This window comes from Mirounga leonina, unplaced genomic scaffold (assembly GCF_011800145.1).
Source record: "Mirounga leonina isolate KUSES-001 unplaced genomic scaffold, KU_Mleo_1.0 Mir_125, whole genome shotgun sequence".
In the NCBI taxonomy this organism is placed as follows: Eukaryota; Metazoa; Chordata; class Mammalia; order Carnivora; family Phocidae; genus Mirounga; species Mirounga leonina.
Window position 1 is genome coordinate 34,964,002 of NW_023270305.1, and position 24,037 is coordinate 34,988,038.

Genomic DNA, 24,037 nt, shown 5'->3' on the forward strand with positions numbered 1-24,037 from the left:
AAAAACTTAAAAAAGAAAAACATGTTTTTATAATAAATTATTAATCACAACAGATAATAATCACAGACCAATAACCATAACAGATCATAATTATTACCTTACGTTACAGAAATAAATTTTTTACTATTTTTTAAAAGATATCTATACAGTTTTATGCATAAATTGATTATCTTAGGATCAATTTATGTATGACTTTGCTTGTGTAGTCTAAAGGATAAAGTTTACGAAAGAAGAATGAAAATTCCTCTTGCTTAAGCATGTTATCCCTGTACCATACTCATCCCCACCCCCATATCCTTTGATCTCCATATCCTCAATTTTTTTTTGCTTTATCTTATATACCTAGTAACTGGTAACTATGTAGCCATCATTCCTCCATTTCCACTAGTAGTTCTATTACAGTGATGAATTCATGAAAAATTAGAACAGGTTTTAACAAGAAGAAGGTAAAATGGTATTTGAAACTAGGATTTGATGAATTTTCAACTTCTACTTAATTTGGAATTTTTAGTTTGCTTTCTCTTTAAACTCCTTCAATTCATAATTAGAAACTCTGAAAGACTAAACAAAATATCATAAATTATCCATTCAACAGTTGTTAACAAGATACCAAAAGAACAATATTTAAATATTGATTTGCCTCTTCCAGTAAGAAAAAACATATTTTGAATATACTTCTAACGCATCATTTAGGCTTGAGATACGGAGATGTCATTTATTACTCTCTTAAAGGGACTGGGAGTCTAAATTTTATGATAGCAAAATTGTCCTGGTTTGACATGTCCGCTGCTATGTAAATGAATTGAATCTGCTAGAAGCAGTCTTTTAATGCACATTAACCACCCCTGGGCCATATTCTTGCAACTGAAATAGCTATTGGTTGATATTTTATATGTGCACACAAATGGCTCATTCAGTAGATGGTAACTGAGAGTTCAGAAAATTTGGCATTTGTGTAGCGCTGTGTTAAAATAAATATATTTTAACTCCAATGCTTAGATACTAGTATAAACAATTAAAATGATAATAATGACTACTGTGTATTATGTCCTATGTTTCAGATATTTTGCTTATAAGTTGATAGACAACGTCATACTTATAGTCACAAAAACTCCACAGGGTAGATATCACTATTGGGATTTGTGAATTAGAGTCCTATGGCATATGTAGGTTAAAGCCCAAAGACCCACAGGAAATAATAAGGAGAGGAACAAGAACTTGAACATAGGTTATTTGACTCATAGTCAATGCTCATAATCACTACCATAATCAGTGTGAGAAAATGCTATTGGAACAAGGATATTAAAAATAAACACATACATCACAATAGCTATTTTCACATTATTTTCAATAATACTACATAATAAAAACTCCACAAAATGGAGAAATATACAATAATAATCATTTCACTCACGTATCTATGGATCTGTTAAGAGTACAGTTGGTTTAAACAACTCAACTGTGCTAGGTTCCAAGCTGCATGTTGGATCAGGATCTGCTTTAGGTAACATCCTCATCAGAGCAGCCCTCACTTGAAGCATGTTCTTATGGTGAAATTCAGGAGCTTGAAAAAGGAAGCACAGCTGCATAGCCATTTTGAGCTTCTGCTTGTTCTACATTCTCCTGGCTCAAGTAAGTTACTCGCAAAACCCACATAAGTGGCACCTTCCATTGTCGTTAACTGGGAGGTGATGAATATTTGCTATATAATAATCTAATCTCACATACACAAACACACACACATCACCATCACCCAATCCCTTAGGTACATATTGCATATGGATGCCATTTCCTTTCTACTCAAAGATTTTATGACTCAACTCACCCAATCTTCTACTGTCTAAATTTAGAGTTGGGTTCTTTGAGTCTGAGAGTCCAGTTCCAATAACCATCATAATTATAATTTCTTTTCAAAGAAAGAATGAATGCCTCCTGTTCAGCTTAACTGCCCATCTACATATTCGAAGGAGAAACAACTTCCTATCACTGGAGACATAAGACTCTAATTATTTAAGTCTCATAACTTGAAAAAAAAAAAAAAGAAAGAAAGGACTGGAGATGAAGACAGATTCACCCTGGAGGTGGAGTAATTATTTAAAGCCAGAGATATGGGTTGTAATATTTTTTTCCATTTAGACATCAAACCTCTCTGCTCTCACATTTTACAAATAAGCTTTGCCATATATGCTAATCTAATAGGGTGTATGAAATTTGAGAATCTGATCATTTCTCTTACTGGATATTGGCTTTTTTGGTGTCAGACTAGGAGGAATATAGGTATGTAGTTATTCAAATCCAAAGGTAGGGTAGGGCTTTATCCATTTACGGCCTTTTAGAATTGACCTTTAAATTAATATATCATGTCTCTTTGTGTTCTTAACCCCTAAATCCAGGAAGGAAAGAATAATTTGAAGCAAATACAGACTCTTATGCAAGTGAGAATCAATTTAGGAAAGCTGCCTGTGCCTTCTCCACTACCACATGCTCAGCTCTACAAATTTATTTCTTAGTACTCAAAACAAACACTTTAAAAATTCTGAGATTATCAGACAAGTTCTCCACATTTTGCATTGCCATCTGGATACAGATTCCAAAGCAACACTGTTCTTCAAAAAAGCTATTCCTGAAAAACAGAGGGCTGGGATTGAATTGAGATCCCTGGAATGCTCTGGTTTTAATGCTCAGTCTGATTTGATCATAATCCCAAAAAACTTAAGGCAGGGAAGAGAAAGGAAACCTTTCTAGAACCTCAGAATTCAGTAAGAGCACAGCCATTTTTCAACCACAAGATACGGTATAGATTCATTCTGTGACTTTTTTTCCTTTGTTGTTCAAGACAAGGAAGTTACTCAGGACACTTGTCATTGGGTCTGTCATTCTCAGGCTCTATGCAAGACTCTATGCTCAAGTAAGAGCATATAAAAATGGAGAATGATGGAGCAAGGTTATTATAATGATGAAGACAGGACAGATTTTTGCTTAGAACAGAATGAAAACTTGTTACTATCCATTCTGGGGAGGGAAATATCAAAATGTACACAGTTATGAAAGAGATGAAGACCTTACCTACATTATATGCTCCAACAAACAGCAGTTATTTACCTAAAATTTATCAGAAAGGCAGTTTAGGCTGATATAGTAAGTTGTTAAGAATAGCCTTCACTGGTTTGCACCTATTTCAGAATTTCTATTGACCATTTCCCCCACTCCAGTCAAAGCTACATGCTTTAAGGGGTGCCACATCAGGCTCCCTGCTCGGCGGGAAGCCTGCTTCTCCCTCTCCCACTCCCCCTGCTTGTGCTCCCTCTCTCGCTGTGTCTCTCTTTGTCAAATAAATAAATAAAATCTTAAAAAAAAACCCTACATGCTTTAATATTGATTTCCCACTGGCCCTACCCCCCCAAACCAAACACCACCACACTTGTAATATAACATGAATATTACACTTTAATCTTTTCCTGATATTATGATCAATTTAATAGTGTTTTCTGCTCTACAGTTGCTGCACATGGGAGAGAGTCATAAATGTTAAAATGTGTATCTAGGTATCTAAGATGCTCCAAACAAAAACTGGAATGTGGATGGACCATGTGAATGAGTTCATCCAGACTTGGCTGGAGGAAAAAAAAAGTTTCTGGAGTTAGCAAGATGGTAGTATAGGAATTTCTAGTACTCCCTGTTCCCAGAAACATCAATTTGAATAAACACCTGCACAGGAAATTACCTTCACAATTGCTAAGGATTCTGGTGAGATATGACAGCACTTGGATGGAGCACAGAAATAAGAAAAGACATATTAAGGAGTAGGAAAGACAGTTTCACATGACCCTGTGACCAATACCCCAATCCCTGTCAGCCCAGCATGGAGAGAGGCACCTTTCTCTTGACTTCACTGTGGACCTCTGCACCAGGCCTGCACCAGCTCCCGTTGGCTGGCTCCTGGGACCCCATGTTCCCAGCTTATCCTAGCACCAGGTAGTGCCTATGGTGCCAGACTCACAGCCTGCCCCAGCACCAGGCCAGTCTCCCAGGCTCCTTCCCTGCCTCTGTGACTCCCATGGATAAAGGCTCTAGCCCTGCCCAGGTGACAGACTGTTGCTCCCAACCTGACCCAACACTGGTAAGAGCTCCACAGACCCCATTTGCTAGACCCACACCAGTGGTCTCATGCTTTTGATCAACCCCCTTTCCCCAACCCAGAATCCAGGCCCATCCATGCAGACCTAGAGTAATCAAAACGGTACTGGACTGGCATACAAAAGACACACAGACCAATGGCACAAAATCGACAGCCCAGAAAGAAACCCATGCATACATGGTCAATTAATTTTCAACAAAGGAGGGGCGCCTGGGTGGCTCAGTCATTAAGCGTCTGCCTTCAGCTCAGGTCATGATCCCAGGGTCCTGGGATCGAGCCCCACGTTGGGCTCCCTGCTCTGCAGGAAGCCTGCTTCTCCCTCTCCCACTCCCCCTGCTTGTGTTCCCTCTCTCGCTGTCTCTCTCCCTGTCAAATTAAAAAAAAAAAAAAATTTTCAACAAAGGAGCCGAGAACATACAATGGATATCCATATAATGGATAAAGGCTAGTCCTTTCCATAAATGGTGTTGGGAAAACGGGATAATCACATGTGGAAAACTAAAGCGGGAGCCTAGCTTACGTTACTTACTCATAAAAATTAACTCAAAATAGATTAAAGACTTAAATGTAAGGCCTGAAACTGGAAAACTCAAAGAAAACACAAGAAAAAGCTCTTAATGTTGGTCTTGGCAATGAATTTTCAGGCATGACACAAACAGTACAGCTAACAAATGCAAAAATAAATGAAGAAGACTATATTAAACTGCACAACGAAAAGAAACATTCAATAGAATTAAGAGGCAATCTACTGAGAAGGGGTTCATACCCAAAATATATATGGAAGTCACACATTTTTTTAAAAAAAGTAATCCAATTTCAAAATGGGCAGAAAACTCAAATACACATATTTTCCAAAGAAAACATAAAAATGCCTACAAGTACATGAACAGGTGCTCAACATCACTAATAATCAGAGAAATGCAAATAAAAACTACAATGAGATAATACCTTACATCTGTTAGTATGGCTATTATCCAAAGTACAATAAAGGGGCACCTGGGTGGTTCAGTCGTTAAGCTTCTGCCTTCAGCTCAGGTCATGATCCCAGGGTTCTGAGATCGAGTCCGCATCGGGCTCCCTGCTCTTCGGGAAGCCTGCTTCTCCCTCTCCCACTCTCTCTCTCCCACTCCCACTCCCCCTGCTTGTGTTCCTGCTCTCACTATCTCTCTGTCAAATAAATAAATAAAATCTTTAAAAAAAAAAAAAAGTACAATAAAGTGTTGGCAAGGGTGTGAAGAAAAGAGAACACTTATAAACTGTTGGTGGGGATGTAAATCAATACAGCCGCTCTAGAAAGTGATATGGAGGTTCCTCAAATAACTAACAAAAGTTCCTAACAAAACTAACTAATTGGATCCAGCAATCCAACTTCTGCAAAATATCCCAAGGAAATGAAATCAGGATCTTGAAGAGATAGCCTGTACCTTCCTGTTTGCTGCAGCATTATTCATAATAGTCAAGACATGGAAGCCTAAATGTCCAATGACAGATGAATGGATAAAGAAAATGTAAGATATTACATATTCACACACATATATAATTTGTCATTAAATAAGTAAAAGAAAATCCTACCTTTTGTAACAAAATGGATGGACATTGCAGTGTTACGGTAAAGGAAATAAGTCAGAGAAAGACAAATATTGCATGACCTCACTTACACGTGGAGTCTAAAAAAGCTGAACTCATTGAAACAGAGGATAGAATGGGGTTGTCAGGACCTGGGGAGCGGGTAGGGAGCTACTGCTCAAATCAAAGGGTACAAACTTCCAGTTATAAGATGAGTAAGTTCTGGGGATGTAATGTATAGCATGGTGACAATAGCTGAAAGAGTAAATCTTAAATGTTCTACCACAAAACAAAACGTAATTATGTGAGATGATGGAGGTTTTAACTAACCTTACTGTGGTAACTATTTCACAATCTTTCGTTTCAAACCATCATGTTGTATACTTTAAAATTTACACAATGCTATATGCCAATTATTTCTCTGTAGAGTTGGAAAAAAGAAGTTTCTGGGTCCCTGTAAAGGGTGAATCAATTAAAAATCTTTCTATGGATTTTGTACTGATTCAAAGAATATTAGGGTCTCAGACTGTCTTCCAGGTCCTAAATATTTATATAAGCCACTTCAATCTGGCCCCCAAAAAATGATTTTCCTGAACAAACACCCCTGCATTTTATATAAAGGTCACAGAGACAAGCTGAATTCCATCTTTCCTAAAAATGTGTACAGTCTCTGAGGTCCTAGAGTCTCCACAACAGTCCTAGCCCCAATGCCAAAGGTGTGAATTACGACACACCTACACACACAGACACACACTAAGGCAAGGCTTGAAATGGAATGAAGCTGTTACAAGAGAAATTGCTTCATTTTCTTTCTCTTTCTTGGATAATCCTTATTTAGAATGTCCACGTTTGAGCTGGATGGCATTTGTTCATTTTCATGCTGCCCAGACATCCATTAAGTTGAACCAAAGTGATCTCTGATTAATGTTTAACTAACAAGTAGTCCCACAATAAGAGTCCAGGTTCCAGATAAGACCTGTTAATCTTTCCAACTACGGGAACCTCCTTTCTTCCTTTAATATATTCCTCCCATCATTCCTTTCACAGCTGTGAAATGGATCTTTATCCAAAAAAATGCTTCTTTCCTGTGGAATGAACTTCCTGTTTGTAGCATTTCCTATTAAGTCTTTTTCTTTTCTTTTTCCTTTCCTTTCCCAGATATCACTGAAACAATAGGATTGGCAGAATGCTTGTGTGTATATAACAACAAAAAAAAGGTTGTTGAGAGCTCCCTGAAATGTAAAGGAAAGAATCTGGAGAATTCCTTACATGCTATGCAACCTAAGGAAAATAATGTCTCTTTTATTTCAAGAGGATGATAATTCCTTATCATTTTAAATTAAAAGTTGTTTCAAGTCAAATAAACTATCCAGCATTTTTTTTGCAAGTTCTACAGTAATCATTTATTAATTGATGACGAGATAAAGTGTTTCTAAAAAAAATTAAAAGACTCACCTCAGATGCAACCACCGCTCGAAAGACTCCTCTAGATCTTCTAATTCATAGTTAAATAATCCCACATATCTCAAGGACATTGGGGGGAAACTTTGATAACAAGCACTTAGTTTTCTTCAGTCCTGTATCAAGGACCACCTGGGTCCCTTGTTTGATACAGATCCTCAAGAGCTCCTTCTTGAAGGTCTCAGAGTCCGTCAAAGTGATTCTTTGTCCAGGTGTTAAGATACCAGCCTTGGCTGTCTCGTGTCTGTCCCAGACCTCAGAAGCCACGTGGAAGTCTGAGCCACAGGCTGAGGACAGGTGGTATTTATTCACATTCGCATTTTTGTTGTCTTGATTGCTCTCTTTGCCTCGGGCGAGCCAGCCCAGGACAGCCCTTGCTTAGTGCCAACTCGGCTACCTTCTGGATGGGGGTGCCCGACCGCTTCGTGATGAGGCTGCTACCTGGCTTTACGTCACTGGGCACGATATGATTTTGTGCCGCAAGGCAGTGGTGCTTGCGACCTGCAGCATGAAGCTTCTGTTGGCGCTGGTTTTCACCTTCACAGAGCTCCACGACAAACCAAGGGCACCAGGGCCCCTCGGCGCAAAGCCTCCGCCAAGCGCAGATAAAGCCGCGGTACGGTTGCCACTGCCCATGCGCATGTCGGCCGCGCGCCTCCAGCTGCGCGCCGCCCTCCTCCAATTGCGCTGCGTTCTGGGGACGCCGCTGGAGGCTGGTCCGGGTCCACGTCCTCTTCGGCGTCGTGACGCACATGCGTGCCCCCCCCCTGAGGACGCAGCGCTGTCCGGCCACTGCCTGGGAACCCAGGCGGTGGCTGCCGAGCTGCGTCTCCCGCCGTGGGCTGTAGCGCCTCTGTGCTGCTCGTCCTCCGTCTCTGGCCACCCAGCGCCAGGTAGGCCTCGGGCCGGCCTCAGCCGCCACCAGTGAAAGGGTTCACGAAAAAAATGTAATATGTTAGAGATACAGAATTTTGTTTTAAAATTCACCCTTCCTTAGTCATAGCTTTCCTGACGGTGGGAAGGTAACTTTAATCTGAATTGGAAACTATGAGTTATAGCTCTGAAAAGATTATTAAAATTGTTTCCATTTGCTTCTATCTAGGCCCTATTGTGGCATGAAGAATCCCACCCGCCCCATTCCTTCCTACTTGAACAGATGGATCATAAAAGTATGGGCTCACCAAGGAACATTAGTCTCATCCCATTACACCTGCTGGCCAAGGGAACGATACAAAACAGCCGCTATCCAATCCGCATACGTACAACCATCCAAGAGAATGGTTTCGCAGGTCGAACTGGCCAGCTGGGTTTGACCTTGGCTTGTTCCCAACTATATAAAAGTGAATTATAGTAATTGCAGCCCATTCCATATCCCATGTATACAGACCCTGAGAACTACATTACTTCCACGAGCAGGAAAAGAAAAATGGATCCCTATTACGTAAAATGGGAGGAATATATGTTTTTTAAAATTCTGAGTCTGAAGAAATGGTCAAGAAATGGATCTTGTTCAAAATATCATAAATCAGTACTATCTGTGAAATAGGCATACCCATTTTCAGGGATCCTGTGCAATTTACACTAAGAAACATATGCATGTGAACATATGTATTCGTAAGTATGTTTATGGTTTTGCCATTTGTCACAGATGACAAATGGTTGGAAATAACCAAAATTTATTTTGACGTGGGACTGGATAAACAAAACTATGGTATGTGTATACAATAAAAAACTAGGTATACATCAATAATGTTGAGTAAAATTGAAGTTATTGACATGTAAACTGGTTCATGTCATATATTTGACTGAAAAGGAATAGTGCATAATGGGTATTTTATAATGCAATTAAGTATATACTTGAAAGCCTGCAGTTGTATATAAGTAAATATCTAGAATTCACCAAAATGTTAATAATAATGAAATTTTGGTGACTTTTGCTTTCTTCTATGTACTTGCCAATATATTATTTACATTGGTTGAGTATATATCACATTTACCCAAAATGGTAAATTTCTTTTTAAAGTCAAGCCAAACCATGTCTCTCTATATAAGGAACACAGGAATTTTATTCATTCATTGAACATTTTCAAGTACCTGACGTGTTGTAGAGGCCAGTTTCCACGTTATTCCTGAAATCAGCCATGGAACAATACAATTGAATAAAATATAATAAACATGTGAAATACAATAAAAACGAATCACCAGAAATATGATCACACTCTTAGAAGTCATGGAAATATTCAGTTTCTATAAAAAGTTTCTGTAATCTGGGGCGCCTGGGTGGCTCAGTCGTTAAGCGTCTGCCTTCGGCTCGGGTCGTGATCCCAGGGTCCTGGGATCGAGTCCCCACATCGGGCTCCCTGCTCGGCAGGAAGCCTGCTTCTCCCTCTCCCACTCCCCCTGCTTGTGTTCCTGCTCTCGCTGTGTCTCTCTCTGTCAAATAAATAAATAAATAAATCTTAAAAAAAAAAAAAAAAGAAAATATGGTAGCTACTAAGGAATCAAGCATGCTATTGACAAAGACCATTTAATTAATGAGGATAGACCAGTCGACGATGAAGTTAAAAATCTCAAATATCAATGGATTAAATAATAAGGCATTCTTTCTCAATCATTCAGAGTCCATTGTGGGTCAAGCCATGATTCTCTCTTATAGCTCATACCACCCGGAACCTTTGGTTTCTGTATCCCCATGACATGGGAAAAGAGAGATGAAAAGGGAATACCAGTTCTTTATTGCCTTTGACTATTAGGAATGCATATCATTATTGTTCTCTGTCCATTAACCATAATTAGTCATACTGCATACTAAGTACAATATAGGGTAAGAAATGTAGGATAAAAAGAAGATACTTGATAAGCAGTAACTTCATGGAGAAGTTATTCACTAAAGTTGCCTAACACTATTAATGCAATAAAGAATATAAGGGAGCTGGGACTAAAACTCAGGTTTTTTTAATTATAAATTCAATATATATTTGTGTCAATTCAGATAGAGTAGGTTATACTGAAGGAATAAATTAACCCCTTATCTCAAGAGCTTAGCCCATGGAAATTTATTCCATGCTCCTTTTGGGGGCTCTGCAGTCTCCATGGGTGTCTTCCAGGGTGACAAGAGAAAGAAAGGAGAGTGCCTCGAGAAGACACACCTCTTCTATATTCTGGCGCAGAAGAGATACTTGTCACTTTCTCTCAGAATCAATTGGCAAGAGCTGGTCACATGGACACCCCACTCAAGAAGACTGAGTATGGAGGAAGAACACATGTATGTTTGGTAAGCAGTACATGGGTGTATGTATATTCTATAACATTCAACTAAATCAAGCCAGTCCTCAATAATTAGTCACTGTTTGGATAATTCTGCCTTTTCAATTGCAGTTATGTTTAGAATGGTCGAATGAAGTTCCTAATTTATCCTTTACCTTTTACACTTGCAACTTTATCTGTCAAAAGCCAGTTCTGCAATTTTCCCTAAACTGTTCAATCCTGTATGTGGGGGGGGGAATCAGGCAAAACTATCAATAATTATTTTAAGAGAAATAATAGACAAATTTGTAAAGCTAAAAACATGAATAGACTTAGCCTCATTTTACCTTCCTTAGGTTTCCAGTGATAAAAAGGGAAACAGTGACAGTCTGACTTGTTCTCCTTTTCCATCAACTGAGAAGAGGTTATCATTCTCTTTGCTCTAACATGGCCTAGAAAATATGTATAAGACACTTACTTGTCAGGAAGCCCCTTTATCTGAGTCAAGTTGTATATGAGATTTTATCCTTGGAGAATACTCAAAAGAGTATCTAAAAGAATACTCAAAGAATGTATTTTAAGTATCCGAGGAGAAGAGAGAGCCATTTATGCCAGCTGACATAGATTTTCACCAGTGTAAATCCAGGAGGAAGGACCAGGTGATGTCTTCAGACAACTATTAGCCCAGGAATGTAAGGATCAAAGCTGTGTGTTTGATATGGATTGCAGTTATCACACAGTCCTGAATACCCATATCTTATCAGGAAGTACAATATGAGTTCAAGTAGAAAGGCAAGGTGGTGTAGGAAAGTGGCACCTGACGGTGTAAATGTGACAACAGATCACATGGAACTTGTCAAGATCTCATAAAAGAGTGTTTTAGCTTATAATCTTCCACTTATCAAAATTCTGTCTGATGTGCCTTCCATCTGTCTTGGCAGGTATGTGGATAAAAGTATCAGTTCTCTATTAGCATATGTTTCACTTCTTGGATGTTTGTTTATGGGGAGAATTAATGTAGCATACAACTTGCAATTAGTTTTTATATGGTTAATGACAGGTTCCCATAAAATGCCTTGCATTGAAATATGGAAGGTAATGGCATTAATAAAGTATACAGATGCTCAGACTCGGATCTGAGAAAGGAAGCCAATCAACAAAAAGGAAGCCAAAAAAAAATTGAGTTATTTGATAGGACCACTAGAAATTTTGCAATTGCTACCCATTTAGTAACTTGAATATTAAAGAGTTATTTATGGCAAAAGTCCTTAATATAATTTGACCCTGCTAGTTAAATAATGGGTGAGTTACTTACTTCTACCTCTTCATGTATATCAAGTTACAATAAGAATTTTAGCTCACCTTCAGTTGAAAAACTGCTCTGGACTGAGTTTGAAAGATAAGCATATGAGTAAAGCATGGTATCTGCCCTCCAGGAAACAGGGTATAGGAGTGATTCTTATGTATTGCTGCGTATTAGAAATACCTGGGAGGGGCACCTGGGTGGCTCAGTCGTTAAGCGTCTGCCTTCAGCTCAGGTCATGATCCCAGGGTGCTGGGATTGAGCCCCGCATCGGGCTCCCTGCTCCGCGGGAAGCCTGCTTCTCCCTTTCCCACTCCCCCTGCTTGTGTTCCCTCTCTCGCTGTGTCTCTCTGTCAAATAAATAAATAAAATCTTTAAGAAAAAAAAAAAAAAAGAAATACCTGGGAAACATTTTGAGCAACAGAAATTCCCAGGACCCTCCCATCATAACATCTTACATCAGTTGTAATTCATTAACTCTTGTGTTATGTCTAGGTACCTGCATTTTTTAAAACTTCCCATATCTGAGGTAACTAGTCAGCTAACTAAAAACTGAGAATTCCTACTAATCTAGTTATTTTTGTATTCTTTGAATGTAGTATTGTCACCATTTAAAACGTTTCCCTGTTTCTTTTCAATTTCCCATAGCGTTACACAACATAAAAAATAAAACAAGGGGCACCTGGGTGGCTCAGTTGGTTAAGTGTCTGCCTTTGGCTCAGGTCATGGTTCCAGGGTTCTGGGATCGAGCCCAGAGGCAGGGCTCCGTGCTTAGCAGGGAACCCTGCCTCTACCTCTCCCTCTGCCCCTCTCCCCTCCCCCACTTGTGCGCTCTCTCCCTCTCTCTCATAAATTTTTAAAACCTTTAAAAAATAAAACAAAACAACTTGTATAGCATCTCTCCATGAGACTTCTCAGTTCAGAAACTTTAGCACTGACTATTACTGATCATTGTCTCATTCTCTGATGATAGACAATATACAAATAATTAGCTCTTTCTATGGATTTTCCTATTTTGTATATTTTGTATAATTGAAACCACACAATATATGGCCTTGTTTGTCTGGCTTCTTTCACTGTGTGTGATTTTTTAAAGATTGTTCCATGTTGTAGCATGAGTAATTACTTTATTCTTTGTTGTATAGCTGAATAATATTCCATTGTATGGATGCACCACATTTTGTTTAGCCATTCAGCAGTTGATGAAGTTTAGGTTTTTTCCACATTTTGTCTATCATAAGTAATCCCCCTATGAACATTCATGTACAAGTTTTTGTGTGTAGGCATATGTTTACAAATCTCAGGTATGTATCTAGAAATAGATTTGCTGGGTCATATAGTAACTCTGTTTAATCTTTTGAAGAATTACCAGACTATTTTCCAAAATGGATGCCTCATTTTACAGTCCCATCAGCTGTGTATAAGGATCCCAGTTTCTCTACACCCAAGATTTTTTATTGTTTGCCTTTTGATAATAGCTCTCCTAGTGTGTGTGAGGTGGTATTATATTATGCTTTTGATTTATATTTCCCTAATGACTAATAACGTTGAGCATTTTTTTTCATGTGCTGATTTGTCATCTCTCTATCTGTTTTGGAGAATTATCTATTCAAATCCGTTTTTAATTGGGTTATGTGTCTTTTTATCATTGAGTTGTAATAGTTTTTTATATATTATGAATGTCAGATCCTTATCAGATATATGATTTGCAACTATTTCTTGGATTCTTGGAGTTGTCTTTTCAGTTTTTGATACTGTCTTTTGAAGAACAAAAGGTTTCCATTTTGATGAAGTCCAATTTATCTACTTTTTTATTGGTTTCTTTGTGTTTTTCATGTCATATTTAAGGAACAATTCTATAATCCAAATTTATGAATATATATATATACATTCTTCCAAAAGTTTCATAGCTTTTGTTCTCTTAAATGTAGCTCGTTCATCCACTTTAAATTTTGAATGTATTGTGAGGTAGGGATCTAACTTCATTCTTTTGCATGAGGATATCTACTTGTCCCATCACCATTTGCTAAAAAGACCATTTTCCCCTAATAAATTGTGTCATGGTATGTTTGGGCTGCTATAACAGAATACCATAGACAGAGTGGCTTATAAACATCAGAAATTTATTGCAGTGCTGGAGGCTAGAGGTTCCAAGATGAAGGTGCCAGCAGATTCATTGATGAGAGTCTGCTTTCTTGTTCATAGACCATCATCATCCCCTAGAACCTCATATGGTAGAAAGGGCAAGGGCACTCTCTGGGGTCTCTATTATAAGGGGAATAATTCCTTTCATAAGGGCTCTGCCTTTGGATCTAACCAGCTCCTAAAAGCTACACCTCCAAATACCATCACATAGGGGATTAAGTTTCAACGTATAAATTTTAGAGGGACACAAACATTCCGTCTATAGTAAATGACCTTGATAATCTTGTCAGAAATAAACTGAACAAAACGGATGAGTGTATTACTGAACTTTCAATTCTATTCAGTTGGTCTGTATGTCTGTTCCTATGCTGGTACCACACTGCTTTGATTACTGTAGCTTTTTAGTAAGTTTTGGAGTTGGGAGGTATGAATCCTCCAATTTTGTTCTTTCCAAGATTGTTTTGGCTCTTCTAGATCCTTTATGTATCCATATGAATTTTAGGATCAGCTCATAAATTTCTGCAAAAAAAAGGCAGCTGGGATTTTGATAGAATTGCACTGAATCTATAAATCAGTTTAGGTAATACATTATCCTAAATATTAAGGCTTTCAATCCATGAATATAGGATGTTTTTCCATTTACTTAGGCCTTCAATTTATTTCAATAATGTTTTGTATTTTTTAGTGGATAAGTATTACGCTTTTTTGTTAAATGTATACCTAAGTATTTTATTCTTTTTCATACTATTGTACATGGAATTATTTTTTAAACTTCATTTTGGATTGTTCATTGCTAGTGTAGGGAAAAGAAAATTCTGAAGGTGGAAGGTTACCTCTTTAAAGGCCCTATCTCCAAATACAATTACATTCTAAGGTACTGAGTGCTAGCACTTCAACACTTGAAATTTGAGGACATAAAACATAGCCCATAACACTACCATTAGGCATATCCCCTTGGTAACTCACTGTGGAAATGTAGTGTGAACAAAACTTTAATACATTTTTGTGCATGTTGAATAAAAAGACTTGTGGGTTTGAATTAACTGTAGCATAATCTAGGGAATTCTGAATGACATATTTCACTCAGTAACATTATTTTATATATCAATCTATGCAATAGAAACAATGAGCAAAAACCACAATGCCCCTGCTCTAATGGATCTTTAATTTTGGAGTGTAGGGGTGATAAGCGCTAAACAAAAAAGAACTCAGAGCAAGTGGATGATGGGTTAAATGTTTTTCCTGAACTAATCTGGGATTCTAAACTCTTTGGGAATCTAATTCATATAATCCGTGTAATTTAGTAACATTTATGATATAATAAAGCAATCCATATAAAGGTAATTGAAAACTAACTGAAAAACATTTTAAAGAGGTGTTTACATTGTTTCCTTTTGTTATATATTTTGGAAAAAAATGTATTTTATACCGTTAGAGTTTTATCCATGTTAAAGCTGAGGGCCAGAGATCTTAATTAAATTGTCTAAGGTCATATAGCTAGTTAGGGAGAAAAAAGGCCCATAAAAAGACTTCTGTTCCTAGACCTTGTGTATTTTTCTCTACCTTACCATTGCATTTTTGCTTGATTGACTCAAATTTCAACTTTAAAACAATAGGATTTTTTTTATTTGTGCCTTAAGATTCTAGAGGCGAAGTGAACCCTTCTGTCCATAGGGAACAGCATTCTCCATGTTCCTTGCTTGATTAAGCATATAATTGAGTCTATTCTTTCTTTCTTTTTTTATATTTTTAAGATTTTATTAGAGAGAGCACAAGGAGGTGGAGCGGCAGACAGAGGGAGAGGGAGAAGCAGGCTCCCCACTGAGCAAGGGGCCCGATGAGGGATGAGTCTTTTATTTCTTGCTCCTTGAATATTCATTTTCTGTTGTGAGCTGAAGAACCTAATGTATCTAATCTATATGTATCATCTAATAGATGGATATTAACTTTTTGAAGTGTAATATAAGAACAAAAACTGAATTGATGGGAATTCACCTTTTAAATTGTGAAAATTTAAGGCATTGATAGAATTGAACATTTATAATAATGAACTTGAAAACATGCAAATTAAACCAGATAATTACCTTTTTCTGTTTGTTTCTATGAAATTGACTATTTTTCCTTGCTTCTACCAAAAGATGTAATTATGGGATTAGTTATAATCCTATTAATATATGTGGATACTCTTTATGAGATTAACAAGCTCCTTCTCTGTAGTAGTAGTAGTAGTATTCAATTACATGTTTTCCAGAGAAGATTTTGCTCTTACCTTTGCACATCTTGTATATGATAAATACCAGCTGATAGGACAACAGCCTGGTAGAATATTGATTCAAAGAGGTCAGAACAATAAAAAGAGTAAATAGTCAATAGTATTTCATAAAAGAGATAAAAAGTAAATGAAAAGGCAGGTTTTCTGGATATTTGACCTTGCATTAGGAATTTTACATATAAAATATGAGACTATTACTATAGAGGTCAGGTAACAAAAATTATAATAAAGTAATACAGAAATTACAAATTGCTAGCCTTTAGGTGGTTCTCCTACTTCCCACCCCCCAAAAAAAGAACAGATATTATTGAATTAAGAGAAATTGGAAATGAGAGAGAGAGAGAGAAATTGGTATTTTCTGGTATTGAAAGATTAAATCTAATTTTGAAGAGATACAGTAGAAGAACTTAATAAAGACCTCTTAATGTTTTGATACTTGAAATAATTTGTAAATTAAAGTGTAATACTTCCTGTTAAATTTGATGGATTATCTTTTACTATTCTAGAATAGGTTTATTTTCTTCCCTAAATTTTCTTTGAGTTTAAAGAAACTAAGCTGTGGTCATCATCACCTTATCATGTTTTCTACTTCCAGTGTCTTCCAGAATATTTGCAGAGAAGTTTGTTGGTTTTGCATTCTCTCTTCCAGTGTCCCTGGCACTTTCTTGTAAAAGAAGTATCAACAAATTTCAGAGGTCTGTGAAAGACATGTTAGTCTAGAGGTTGTGGAGCTACATTCGAAGGCTGATTGATGAGTTCTATCATTTTTTTCCTATCATTTTTTTGAGCATTAAAAAAAAGAAATATGGAAATTGACACAGCCTTATAGTTTGATACATATCTCTACTTATATTAACACAGATAGATTGAACCATCTAACATCCAATTTATTTTGATATATAGGTATAATATACATTTATTTGATTATTTTGGTGTTTGTGGACACTTTACCCACCCCCAAAATTTGTAGACTATGGAGAGGTTCTAGAGATTTATACTCTCAAATGTTCTGCAGTCTTAGGCAGTCAAATAAGTCAAGTCCCTAATAGGTGGTCCTAACAACATTGTTTAACCTCTTTGAGACTCAGTGCCCTCATATAAAATGGGAATGACATTACTCTTATTACTTAAAATACAGGCTAATGGTATCAGTCTCCTAGAAATGATGTCATGAGTTTTATTCCTTTTATCCTTCCCTAAATTAAACTGTCTTAGTTTGTGGAACTAGTTATGTCTTATGGGTATATCCAGCTCACCTCTTTCCTTAGAAGTACAAAAACCTACTACATTCTTTCATTCACTTCTATAGCTGATCATCCCTTCCTTGTGACCCTTGTCCCACAGACTGGCTGAGAACATTATATTTCCCAATCTAAAATATTTTCTTTCTTCCTATTTAAAAAAAATTCTTGTCAGTTTAAATATGTAACCTTATAAATTCCAAATATTATATTTAATAAGACTCTAAATATTGAAACTTCTATCTCTTAACATAAATAGCTTAAATAAGCTCTTATAGATGATTCAGTGTGTTTAGAAAATTTTTACTTATCCCTGAATTCTGTCCTCTTTCTTTAATCCCTTTCATGGAATTTGGGCATATACAGGGACTTTTAACATTTTGTACTTGTGGATAGAAGGGGCTCTTACCTGAACACAGTGTTTTGTGTCTCTTCACTGTTCTCTGTTGCATATCGAAATGAGAGCCCTCTTTCAAAGGTGATAGTGGAGGTGACATTGCAGGATGACATACTGGAACCCACTGCTGGAGTACTTGGTCTAAGCAGTTGCTCATGCTTGGTATGCCACTGAAGGAGTTCAGAACACGTCACCCCCAAAATATGTCACTTTGGCATATTGATTATTTTGAAATAAAGCCACTTATGTAACAGTACCTGTAAAGAGGAAACAAAGACACCCCCCCCTCCGCCTTCCGCCCTTTGTCTTCCTGAAAGCAGGAGATAAAACTCCCATGTGAAAAGTATGCGCCCCGTAGCAGGAGGATAGAAGAGGTCCTTATTACCAGAGACAGGGAATTTGGGCACAAGAAATCTATGTGCACAAACTTGCTTACTCTAATCCTCATCTTCTTATTTACATTTTCACCATTTACTGCCCCTAGCCCAAACCCCTTTGTCTTGTTAGTTCTTTACAAATGTATTGTTTCTTTGCCCAAATGGTATAAAAGCTTCCTTCTTTGGTCACTTCTTAAGGTTTTCATTCTCTTTTGAAAACTCCCATGTACATGTAAAAATTCTGTATAATGTGTATACTTTTCTCCTGTTTATCTTCTATCAGTTTAATTCTTAGGACCAGCCTGAGACTCAAAGAGGGTAGAGTAGAATTATTTTCTCCTACACAACAGACACCCTGGCCTCTGGGACCAGAAGCTAAGCCTTATGCAGGGCACTCACCAAAGCAAGCTGGAACTCCTGGGACCCAGCAGTCCACAGGCATCCGAGAAGAAGCCAGAAACAGGGCATCAGATTCATCTATGCAACATCTCATATCTAGGGCATTTGCCACTCTTCCTCACCTCTTTAGAAGTAATTACTTACAGGATTTCTTTTAACACTTGGGTGCTTTGGTCTGCAGTGGTCTCAGACTTCCCACAATCATCTGGATCTTCTCCCCTTTCCCACCACTGAAACAAAAGGGACAGGGGCATGCTCAGTGATATGTGCTAGCCTCTCTCTTCTTACCCCAACTCTCTGACCTAAAAAGGGCAGACTCTTCATACTTTCCAAGTCCTCTCTTAGGTCTTGTCTTTTCCGGCAGGCATGAACTCCAGGGCCTAATATGGTACTGCACAATGATGGCATTAAAACACACGTACAGGGGCACCTGGGTGGCTCAGTTGTTGGGCATCCCAGGGTCCTGGGATGGAGTCCCGCATTGGGCTCCCTGCTCGGCAGGAAGCCTGTTTCTCCCTCTCCCACTCCCCCTGCTTGTGTTCCCTCTCTCGCTGTGTCTCTCTCTGTCAAATAAATAAATAAAATCTTTAAACACACACACACACACAAAACTATCACTTACCTAAAAGCAGTCAAATAAGTCAATAGAATAGTAACCTCTTTGTTTTATAGGAAACTTCCATCTCCTGCCTGGAGCTATCAGCCCAGGCTGATAGGCGGAAGCCTCTGAGAGAACATGACATGATTCATTGTGAAATGTGAAGAGGGTGAGCACTATTTAGAATCACAGTGTTGTCTTTTTTTTTAAGACACTAAACTTTGCACATATAAAAAATGATCTTTAATAATTCACTTATGTAGATTTTTATGGCTATAATTCAACAGGAGGAAAATAATATTTGAAATTATTCTTATGCCAAATAAATATGTAAGTGTACTATATGTGTATGATTTATATGATAGCATAGTTTAATGGAAAAAATACAGACTCGAGGTATGTGACCCATGTTCTGGGTTTGTTTCTGCTTTGCAGTTATCTTAAAGGCCAGATCTCTGTTGACTCTAATAGTTGATGATTTTATAAAGCACATTTTTAAAAGTTTTAACATGAATTTATGTGAAAGAGTTGCTTTTCTTCCATTCATCCATTATGTCCTTTCTCCTTAATTCCAGTCTTGCATCAGGTATGTTGCATGTAGCCTGTTAACTGCATGTGGCAACAAATTGGCAGCTCCATCGGGTGTACTTGCACTTTACCTTTTATAATATGGCCATGCATACACTGAAACATGTGACTCTTTCCAAAAGTCAACAAGGAGTCTATATCTGTCAGCATATCTTGGAAGGTCAGGTTGGTGAGGAATTAAATAGTGAATTCTGACTAACTGGGATGCAGGGAACAGAATAATGCATGTATTTTGTATGCTGCATGGTGAGACAGCAATTTTGTGTGTCCCCACTTACGTTCCATTAACTTTTTTCATAAAATAATTGAAACACAGAAATATATCCTTAACCAGTATGTAAGCAGATGGTAAAAATGCAAAAGACTATGCTGCCTGACATTGATCATTAGCTAGAAAGACAGCACAATGTCCTAGCACATTGCTCTCAGTGATTAAATCTGTATCTTTATCGATTGGCATGCTGTATTTTTGGAATAGATTCGGTTATATTGGTGCACGTCACATAAGAAGGGTGAACTCATTTCTCTGACCTCTGAAACTGCAGGGCACGGTTGCCCAGTATGGAAAGGACCATTTCATGATGAAAAAGCATTATGGTGTTCTATGGAACATTATCATCTGTCAAAAGCTGTTAGAACTTTAGCAGATCACTTGATCTTGAGTTTCCATTTCTTTTCCAGTACTCTTTCCCCTGAGTTCTCATCTGTTCTAGTCTCTGTCAAGTTTCATGTGAACTATTTTCATAAGAACCTGAAAATAAAAGTACATGTTACTTCTTTATTTTGAGGACAGGTAAACACAGAGGCTAAAGAAAGCATGTCTATTGGCCAAGAACATATAGTAAATAGAAAAACTGGGTATAAAGTCCAGCCATCTGGCTTTCAAATTCATGTGTTTGCAATAGGTACATTAACCTCAAAGAGTTCTGCTTGTTTCAGTCTTTAGTTGGAGCATGGATATCAGTATTTTGTCAATAGGTCTTGCTACAGTGTTAGAACTGCTCAGGTACATAGACAACAAAGACTTCATCTATCCTTGGCAAAAAAAAAAAAAAAAAAAAAAAAAAAAGGCAGAGTAAAGCCCTGGGGCTAAATCTGCCCCAACATCTGTTTTCATACATAAAATTTTATTGGGACACAGCCATGCCCATTTTTTAATGTATTATCTATGACTGCTTTTGTGCTATAATTACATAATTATATTATGTATTATGTATTACATGTATTATATACTCCAAAAAAATGGAGTGGTTGCAACAGAGACTTATGGACTGCAAAAACTATAAACTATTACTGTCTCTTTGGAGAAATGTGATGATCCTTGGCATCCTATAGACTTTATTGCTTTCTCTTGAATCACTTAAAGATAGCTAAGCACCTTATACTTTGAAATAACAATGTCTCATTCTAGCTTTCAAATGCATTGGCAAGATTTCTAGCCCAGATGAAGTAGTGGGTCATCAGAAGCGTCCAGGAGGTGATACATACATTGGAGTGACGTTGTGGATATGAGCTACAATGTCAGTGCTGGAATAAGATGGAACTGGGCATCTGTGAAGGTGGATTCATTCATACATTGAAACAAATTATTTAGGAGTGACTAATTCGTGACAAGATTTATAGTGGGCATTTAGAGTGGTATAGAAGAATGGTATAGGAGAAAAAATGTCTCTTGCCTTCTTGTAGCTTAAGGGAGTCTCTTGAAAACAAGAGACTACCTTTCATTATAATACCTAGGGCTGATCATATAAAAATACTTCCTCCATTTGTATCTACCTTCTGTATGCAGTGCTGGATTCTTCCCTCCCTTTTCCACTCTGCATATGACTTCCTTAGGATTATTTCTCTTTATAACTATTCAGGGTTCCCCACATGTCCCCCGGTTTCTCACCCTAATCACTGTTCCTGTTCTTCTTGCCTGACCCTACCCTAGAGCACTATTCCTGAGCCCAGAATTTTACAGTGTTTAAGTGGACCTGGAAGGGAAAGCACTCCGTGTGGGTCAAACTCACTGAGATAGAATTATAAGATTAGCGGCTGAGAGTGTGCAGTGGATGCTATATATTTGGGCTGAAGCAAAGAATTTGATGAAGTGTCTCATGAAGTTTCACATGTAAAATTGGTTCAAATTGCTTGGAAAAAGAACACTGTCAAACTAAGAATTGGCAAGGGCTTAAGAGGCAGAAACAAAGAGCTTCTGTATGAGATGTGTGGAGTTCACAAATATCTGGGCTTGTGTAAATTGGTGGAGGATGGGATTTTTTTTTTTTTTTAGCAGTGTTGTAGAGAAGAGAATGGAAATCATATTTATCATATACCAGGATTTCAAGGAATATAATATATCTCCACAAATTTCTCTCCAGCTCTGGTCCTTCCGTATTAAAAAAAAAACCATAATCATTATTTTTGTACAGACCAATACCAAAACTCACTGAAGCTCATAAGGAATGTAGATAAAATTAGATGAAGTCCAGGATGTAAATAAAGCTGTTTTTCTCTTTTCTCTCCACATCCCCATGTTAGGCATTTCTGCCAGATGCTCAAGATTCTGATTATAATATTTTACTACTACAGGTCTCTAAAACTCCTTTTCTGATCCTCCAAATTGCCCCATTACATCACTCTGTATTCTTTATCTCCTTATTAAGCTTTATAGACTGATTGCCCCACCAAACTCATTCTCAGCATCTCCCTCTCACAAACTGCTCACATCTGGTCACTCAATTATGGCCCACTTTAAATCAGGACTATTTCTCTGACTCCATCTGCACTCTGATACATCTGCTTGTAGGAAATAACATATAATTCTACCTGGATGAAGGCAACAAATCCATCTAGAACAATAGTTCTCAAACGCTAGTGAATGTCTGAATTATTTAGAGAGCTTGGTCAAACACCTGTGACTGGGCTGCACTCCAGAGTTTCTGATTCAGGATTTCAGGGGTAGAGACTGAGAATTTGTATTTCTGACAAGTTTCCAGGTGATGCGGATAACTTCTGGTCTGGGGACCACATTTGGAGAAGGGCTGCTCTAGAACTCCAGTCTCTGTACTCTTCCTTCACTCACACTTCTTATACTTCACTTACAGAAATAAATTCTGAATTCTGAGAATACCAGCCTCTTGCTTGTAATTCTCAGGCAGAATTAAGAATAAACTGCTTCCCATGTAAGATCTCTAATATTAAATCCTAGGTTTAAGTTCCAGCCTCTCTTCCTGCTGAAGCTTTTGGACTCCATCCACCATATGCTACACATTAGTTATACCAAATTACTTTTGAATCTGTAGAGATCCCTTGCCTTTTCTTCCTCTTGTCTCTACACATGCTGATTTCTTTTGTCTGCCTGACAAACTGACTCACAAACATCTGTTTTGTATGGACAGTGTCACCTTACCTATAAAGCATTCTCACTTTCCCTGAAAGTATTAGGCACTTCATTTTCTACAGATCTTGCATTTACATATGTTAGAGTACATTGCATTGTGTTGCAATTGTTTTCTTGCTTGTCTTTCTCTAGGAGGGGAATATATGGTTCCTTGAGTGTGCTGGCATGAATGGCTTAATTGTCAATATACAATATATAATCCCACAGCATCTTGCATAGAACCTGGCATGTTTTAAATGCTCAATATATTTTTTTTAAGATTTTGTTTATTTATTTGAAAGAGAGAGAAAGAGCACAAGTGGGGAAGAAGGGCACAGGGATGGGGAGAAGCAGATTTCATGCTGAGCAGGGAGCCCAACTCTGGGCTCTATCCCAGGGCCCCAAGATCATGACCCCAGACGAAGGCAGACACTTAACCAAGTGAGCCACCCACACACCCCACATGCTCAATATATTTTTTAAAGATTTTATTTATTTATTTGACAGAGAGATAGAGAGAGAGCACAAGTAGGCAGAGTGGCAAGCAGAGGGAGAGGGAGAACAGGCTTTCCGATGAGCAGGGAGCCCGATGCGGGGCTCAACCCCAGGACCCTGGGATCATGGCCTGAGTCGAAGGCAGCCGCTTAACCGACTGAGCCACCCAGGCACCCCTGCTCAATATTTTTTAAATAGAAGATTTATCCTGGCGTACCTGGCTGCCTTAGTCAGTAGAGCATGCAACTCTTGATCTCAGAGTCCTGAGTTCAAGTCCTACACGGAGTGTGGAGCCTACTTAAAAAAAAAAAAAAAAAAAAAAAGGAAGGAAGGGAGGGAGGAAAGAAGGAAGGAAGGAATGAAGGAAGAAAGGAAGGAAAGAAAGAAAGGAAAGAAAAGAAAAGAAAGAAAGAAAGAAAGAAAGAAAGAAAGAAAGAAAGAAAGAAA